Source organism: Coloeus monedula, assembly GCF_965178545.1.
Source record: "Coloeus monedula genome assembly, chromosome: 15".
In the NCBI taxonomy this organism is placed as follows: domain Eukaryota; kingdom Metazoa; phylum Chordata; class Aves; order Passeriformes; family Corvidae; genus Coloeus; species Coloeus monedula.
In genome coordinates, this window is record NC_138795.1 from 15803946 (window position 1) to 15811926 (window position 7981).

The window sequence follows — 7981 nt, forward strand, 5'->3', positions numbered from 1 at the left end:
CGTTATCCACAGGGTGTCTGGAAGGCAGCCTGTGGCCCTGGGTAACACCTGTGGCATCAAAACTGGAATGTAAGCTGGTGGCTGCTGGTGTGTCTGGGGTTTGTGCCAGCCTGGATCCATGGCTGTGCTTTTCCTGACCTGTTGTGCTCCTGCTGGACTCTGCAATACACCTTGGCCATGGTGGAGTTGCCCTCCCATGTTTTTCCATCGGGTCACTGAGAGGTACAGGGAGGGGGTTGCACTGATTGTGAATAGTCTGAGGGGGTTCTCTTTAACTGCTTTGCAACTGAGCCACCCAAGAATGATTTTTGTGGCAGATCTGTCTGCCTTTGGAGATTGGCAGTTACTGGAAGAGATCAGAGACACAGAGGAGGGAGCAGTGACAGCTGAGGGAACTGAGGAGGATGGTTTCTCTTTCTGGTGGGGTAGGAGCCACAAACAGGAGGTGAGAGGACATTAATAAGCCACACATGCATTGAAACTGTCCCGAACCTGTAACAGCTTCAGCTTGGAGGATGCATTAATACATCTCATGTTGGAATGAGCTCATTTGCAGTGAAGTGTTTAAACAGTTCTGACCTTTTTGCTGATGGCATGACCACTGTAGTGTAGCAAAAGCAGGTCTGGTGAAGTTTGAGATAGGAGGATGTGCTTTGTATATCTCCTGTGGGTTGACCATTTGTTGTTGAGGGTTGTACTGTGAGTTAGATGGAGGAGCCTTTAGCATTTAACTGAAAACCTGACCCAGCTTAGCTATTTTTGGGACTAGAAACTTGCTCCTTTGACGCTGTGCATTGAGTATGTCCTAATGTCAAACAGCACATGAGGCCAGGGGCTCTGGTCACTGCCTTTCTAGGAATTCTGAGCTTGCCGTGTCATGAACCTTTTCTATCCATCCCTGTCCAGTTTTTTACCTTGATTTAGTAATTTCAGTTGCCTGCTTCCCTTTGCATGGCTTTCTTTGCGCTGGGCCTTCTGTGGATGTCGATTGTTCATGCAATTCCCTTTTTTCCTGTCACGTGCTAAGTGTGTTTTATTTAAAAATAGAGCTGGGCTGCTTAGAACCCCCCAGCTCTGGTAGCAAAGCTGGAACACTGTGCCTGGATACATTCCTTGTGCTCGTCAGTGCCTGTCCACGGCTCAGAGTGACCCAGAGGAGGAATGTGATCCCTGTATTTTGGAACCTCTCCTGGCTCAGCACTGAGTAGCCACTTGTCAGTGTGCAGGAGTTGGCTTAAACATTCCCATGGCTCAGAGCCCAACCTCCGTGGACCCTCAGACTGGGATGGAGCTGATCCTGGGAAGTGCTGGAGACCTCATTACTGTGCTTGAAACACCCGGCTTGTCCTGTGGTAGGATGCACTGCTGCATTTCTGTCTTAGCTTTTGGGCAAGGCAAGAGGGATTTTTAAAAATATATTTAGTTATTACCATGTTATCCCAATGCTTCCAAGTAAACTGCATCCTGAAGTGTCCTCAGACTCTTCAGTCTGCATCCATCAAATGATATGGAAAAACCAGCAGGACTAAGTTGGGTATGATCTTGTGTCCTTAGTGGGCTTAGCAAACTGTTCCCTGCCCTATGCCTCTGAAGGCCTAGTCTTGGCTGGTGTTTGGCAGCTGTGGCTGCAGACAGCAATGCCTGGCTCTGGTTTTTGACAGTCATTTTCAGCAGCAAAACATCTCAAGAGCTGTTCTTGTTCCCAGTTCTGATGTGCAGGAGAAGATGAGAATCCCGAGGGAAGGTGGATGGGAAGCTTTGCCCAGTGAAAGGTGGATTTTCTTGTGCCTGAGCAGCTCTTGCTGGGGGGAGCAAGGCAGGAGACCCGGGTGTGTGGGAGGTGCAGAAATTGCTCACAGTAGTTAATGTGTCACCTTGCTCTAAGAACCAGGATAACAAACCACCTCTTGAGTGTGCTCAGCACTCCCATTCCAGGTGAAGGAGCCCTTGGTGAAGGCGCCCTTGGCAAAGGCTCCAGGCATACCAGTGCATCCAGGCAGAGTTTAGAAGTCGCCTCCTGCAAGAATAAAAGCCTGGAGGTGTATCTGAGTGGCAGGAAGGCTGTCCCCATCAAATACAGAACCTCAGAAAAGTCTTCTCATCCCTGCAGCATCAGGAAAGCCTCCCTCCCTCTCCTACAGGTAGCTGGAATGGAGTTTCATCCCCACAGTCACTGCTTCCTTCCATTCCATGGCTCTTCAGGTAGGCTTGGAGCAAAAAAGCTGCAGATCTCAGTTGTTTGGGTTTGGCAAATGTGGTTTCAACTACGGGGAATGCAAAGGGAAAAGAGCACTGAGGGTGCCTGATGGAAGGTTAAAGGCAGGACAAATCCTGCTGTGCAGCTCTCGGGGTGCATGGAGCCCAACCCCTGTGTGAGTGACCGTGCTTGGAGGCTCTGGGAGGGATCCCTGCAGCTGGTCCTTGCTGCCCTTCCCTCACCTGCAAGTGGGTGTGACTAGATCCATGCTAGCAGTGTCTGTACTCTTGTACTGTGTTGCAATTTGATCACCATTAAATAATTCCCTTAAACTCTCTGGCTTGATGGATTTTTTTTTTTTTTTTTTTTTTTTTTTTTTTTTTTTTTTTTTTTTTTTTGCTTTACCTGTGCCTTTGCCCATTTATTTTGGCTCAAGTTGCTTCCTTTCCTCTTGTGGCTGCTCTGTCCCTTCTCCCTGAGGCTCCAGTCCTGCACTGTCCCTCTCTCAGCCATCTCTGGTCACCTTCATCTCGTTTTTTAAGCTTCCTGCATAGCCTGGCTTGCTCTGACCACAGGCAGTGCTTGTGGGTGACCTGCAGTGGCCGTGGGGGTTGTTTGTCTTCATGCAGAAATCCCTGTGCTCTCATCTAGCCCAGCACTGTCCCCTTCCTTCTTGGAAGTTGTGACTTAATAGAAAGTTTGTTGGTGCTCTGATTTCATGATGAGCTGCTTCCAGCACCCCAGTCCTTGATGCAGTGGGCTCACTTGTGAGAAGCTGGGATCAGCTCTGGAGCCAGAGCACAAGGCACGTGGGGTGCTGGGGGAAGCCAGAGCTGTCTTGACTGTTGGTTCCCACAACTCGTGGCATTCTCTTCCCTGGATTTGGCACCCACAGGTTCTATTTTATAGTGTTTCTGCCTTTCTGTGTCAACCCCCCTCCTTCCCTGAGTGAGAAGATTTTGTTTTTATTGTTGTCTAGTCAGGTGAAACCACCTCGGGGCGAGTGGGGGTTGGGTGTATTTACCATTCTTGTCCTTTCATGAGCAAATCTGTTTTGTTGCTCAACTTTAAACGTTTCTTTGGGTTGAAAGAGCAGGTTGTTGGAGCACAGATAAAATTTGGCATTTTGAATAAGCAGTGAACTGGTGTCCTGAAGCCCCAGCACCATACTCCAACCTTCTCTCTTCCCAGTGTCTGTGGTCCTTGTGTCCAGCTGAAGCTGCGTGGTCCTGCCCAGACCCAGCTGCTGGAGGTGGCTTGGGAGACACATCCTGCTCTGCTGTTGGCCCTGGAGGAGGCATCTGGGCTGGCCAGGCTGGGAGAGAGGGAGGAGCTGGCCTTGGGCCACCATGGCTGGGAACAAGTGCCAATGGCAGTGTTGTGAAGGGGGGAGCATTAATTCCTTGTTCTGATGGAGCCAAGGTAGACATGCAGTGGCTGCTGCCGAGCTTTCTGTCTGCCTTAAGCAAAACTGGTGATTTGTGTCTAAACCCTCTCCTTTCTCCCCCTCTCCCAAGGTGCCCAAGACAGTTGTGCTGTTTGGGAGGTTTGATTCCCAGCTTGTGGCTGTTCTTGAGTCAGTGTTTAGCAAGTTTTATTGAAACAACCTCCTCTACAGCTTGGGATGGTGATTATTTTTCTGCCCCCTGACCTGGAGCTCCGTGAGTCGCTGCAGTGCTGCTGTCAGGGGCTCTTTGGGAGGTCTGTGCGTGGCCAGTTCAGCGTGGGGAGCGGGAATTCTGCAGGGTGTCAGGCAAACAGAATCGTTTGGGTTGGAAAACCCCGTAAGAACGAGTCCAACAGCTCCCCCAGCATTGCCAAGGCCGCCACTAACCCACGTCCCAAAGTGCCACATCCATGGATTTTTGAGCACCTCCGGGGATGGTGACTCCACCACAGCCCTGGGCAGCGTGTGCCAATGCCCAGCCACCCTTTCAGTGAAGATCTTTTGTCTAATATCCAACTTAAACCTCCCCTGGCACAACTTGAGGCTGTTTCCTCTTGTCCTCTTACGTGGGAGGAGACTGACCCTGACCTGGTTCAAGCCTCCTGCCAGGGAGTTGCAGAGGAGTAACTCAGTGTCACCAGAGCTTCTAGGAAAAGATCACTGTACTTAACAACTTACCCTTGGCTGTCACCTGCACAGCTGCAGGAGGGATGTCCCAACATGTCTGATCCCCTGATTAACCCCGTGCACTGATTTGTCCCCTCCTTTTTACCCCCCTTGCTTGACACCATGTGGGATAACAGCTCAGATTTTCAGGAAAGCAAGTGGAATGGAGCAGTTGGTGAGGATATGTGAGCAGGGTGATGCAGGACAGTGAGGTGCCAGCCGCTCCTGGATGTTCTTGTGTCCGAGCGGGTGCATGTGGGGACTCACCTGCTGAGATGAAGGTGTGTGAGATAAAGCCCAGCCGTGGCACCTTGGGCCAGGTGAGCTTCAGCTGCATGTTGATCCTGCTGAGTCAGAGATGGGATTGACCCTGCTGGATTTACCACTTGTATAAAGCTCCGTGGGATTTTTTTCCTGTTGTAACCCTAAATACCAACATAAAGCACTCAGTATTTAAGCTTGCAATGCCTTCTTGGAAAATGCTGATGGAAAAGCTGTAGGAACTTCTCCAGATCCATGCTGGATGCTTCGTGGGAGGATGGGTTTTTGCCAAGTGGGTTTTATTGGGTTTGTTGTGGGGTAAGTGTTCAAATCAGAGAATCATTTAGGTTGGAAAAGACCTCAGAGATCATCGAGTCCAACTGCTGCAGTCTGAGCTGACACAGGACAGGTAAGCACAGATTCTCTGGATTTATATGCTAAAACCTTCCCTCATGTCAAATCCTGCCTTGGTCAGGTAACTCCACTCAAAAATGCCATGTTGGCCTCCGTTAGGCACTCACCAGGAAAGCCCAAGTCCTTGTCTAGAGGCTTTTGGAAAGGGATGGTGCCACAGCCCCAGCCCCAGGGAGGAGCAGATGGGGCAGAACTGGGAGCACCTCCCACCAGCAGTGCCTGGAGCCCAGTGCTGAGGGAAGGTGTCCTGTGTGGGAATGACATGGGATGAGCCTCGGGAAAGTGTTGGTGAGGCCCTTTTGGTACAAAACTAAAGGGGCTTTGGAGTGGGATTGAACCTCCCCTGCTTTGAGTCCTCTCATGCATCCTGTGCTCAGGGGGGTCACTTGTATCACATCTCCATGAACTGAATGAAAATTCCTACTGTTCAGTCCATTCATCCATTTTCCTGTTGTCTTTTCCATTTTTCTCCTGGCAAAGTTGCCTCTCTGCCAGGCCCTGTCTGTCCCAGCCCTTGCCTGAGCTGCATTAGCAGCATCTGAGCACTGACATCCTCTTGGCCAAGCCCTTGGCTGTGTAACCACTGTAAACTACTTGGTGTTTCTAGGTTTGGGTTTTTTCTCCTAGCTCTGCCTTCCAGCCTGTGCCATTCCCTTTGGTTGCAAGGGTTTTTTAGTGGGAGAGGAACTGGGGCTGGTGCTGAGACCCAGAGCCCCCAAACCTCTCAGTGTAAATAAGGGATCTGCTGAATTCATGCCCCTTTCCTCGAGCCCAAGCCAAACCTGCCCCTGAAGTGAAAACACTGGACCCAGGAACTCTTTCCATAAAGAATCCATCCCTCCTGCCTCTGGGGATGCTGGAAGGTCCAGGACTTCTTCAGGAAGCAGCAAGAATGGACCCGTGGAAAGGCCAGGGCCTGAGACAGCTGCTGGGGCCTTTGCTGAGCTTCTGGGAGAACTGGGGCTGGGATCACCCCAGCCACGGTCCTGTGCTGGCCCTGGAGCTCACAGCCCCCTCTAGCTCCCTCAGTCCCCCGCCAGGTAGGAGTGTTGCATCCTGGCTGCCTGCGGCTTTGCCCAGGAGGAGGAGGGGTGCTGGGGAATCTGTTCACAGGCAGCTGCCTGCAGCAGGGAGAGCAGGGATGCTGCTCCAAGCAGGGATGTGGCACCCTGGGCACTCTTGTACCTTCCCCAAGGGCTGTGGGGAGGCTGCAAGGGCCCCCTTGAGTGCTGGGGGGAGGGGGAGGGGGGGTTGCAGGGCAGAAGTTCCCCCTGTAGCTGTGCTGCTGGGGAAGCAAGGATGTGGGAAGCATAGTCACAGACTGGTTTGGGTTGGAAGCTCCTCGTGGAAGGGATGGGCTGGGATGGCCAGGGGAGAAACATCTGGTCTCCATGGGGAAGGAGCATTTATCACCCAGGTGTGATTTGTCAGGGCAGCTTTGGGCTTTCTGGCTGGGAGTGGAGCTGGGCACAAGTGGAATCCCGAGCCAGGAGCAGGGGGAAGGTGAGGGGAAGGAAGCTGGGGGCAGCCACGTCCCCTCTATTGCTTTACTCGGTGTGGGTGAAAAAATACAGCTGAAAAGAGGAAATATCCGCCCAGCAGGGTCCGAAATAGGAAATACCCGCAGCCAGAGGGGTCCCTCCTCCCGGGCCCCTCGTCCCGGGGCGCGGCGGCCGCTCCGCTCCCCGCGGCCGGGCGGGGGCAGCAGAGGCCGGGAAGCGGCGCGGCCGGGCCGGGAATGGGGATGGGAATGGGGATCCCCCGTTCCCTCCCGCACCCCTCGCTGCCAGCGGGGCACGGCACCGCCAGCACCGGCATTTAGCAACCTGCTGTCGTTAGCAGTAATAAAACGAGTTGTTTCTATTTATTGTTATCGCTGAAAGCCCGCGAACCCAGAGCAGAGCAGATGTGCTCCGCGACGCTCCAGCCCCCAAATCCTCCCTCAAATGTCTCTTCCGGACACAAAGGGCTTGTCCTGCTGCCGTCTGCTCAGCATCCTCTGGGAAACCCACTGAGCGGGACAGGGCAGGCTCGGGGTGCCTCCAGCGCAGGGGACACGGGACATCACCTTATTGCTGTCTCCTTTTGCGGACTCAGGACCAGGACGGGGGATGCTGGACCTGACCGGCACCCCCAGCCTGGCCACTCCCTCCCTCCAGCAGCCACCCCTGGCGCCAGCCACCTGCCTGGAGGAGGCACCTCGGGGCTGCACGGTGCCAGGCCGGGGTTCATCCTCCTGGGACCCTCACACCTCCACCGAGGAGCTCCGGGCACATGGGGTATCCCGGCCCCGGCTGCCCCGATGCCCCACAGGCGGGCTGATCTCGGGGTGCCCCCCGGCGCCAGCTCCCTCCTCCCCGGGTGGCTCGCTCCGTGTCCTGCCATCTTGCGCCTGTGAATAATTCACCGTCCCTGTCCCCGTTGTTTCCTTGCAGGTATTTATAGCCCGTGATCACGTCTCCTTGGAGGCAGCTCGTTCCGCCGCCGTGTAAATTTAGCTCCCGTCGTCTCTCACATGTCGTGCCCTCCAGCCCTTGCGGGAGCCCTTCCATGCGGCTCCTTTCCGGCGGGGGCCGGAGCCCCCACGTCCCCCCTCCATCGCTGTCCCCATGGCTGCCCGCAGCCCCCGGGCCCGGGGCAGCGATGCTGGGGCCGCCGTGCCATGCCCGGTGTCCCTGTGCCTGCCGGGCCCTGCACGCCGGGCCAGCTCAGCTTCCCTCCGGCAGCTGCACGGGGCCACCGAGCCCTTCAGCTGCTGCGGCACGGGGGATGCTTTGAAATTCCTGGGCTGCCATCTGTGCTATGCAAATCCCCCAATCTGACGGCTGCGTGTGGACCCGCTTCCGGACCCAGCGAGGGAGCTGTTGTTGTCCTGCTCCTCCTTCCAGCGGCACATTCGGAGGAGCGGAAAAACCACCCTTCTCCTGCCACCCCCTTGACACCCACCCCTTTGCTGTGCCTGAGCCGGGCCGTGGAGTGAGGAAGGAATGGGGCAG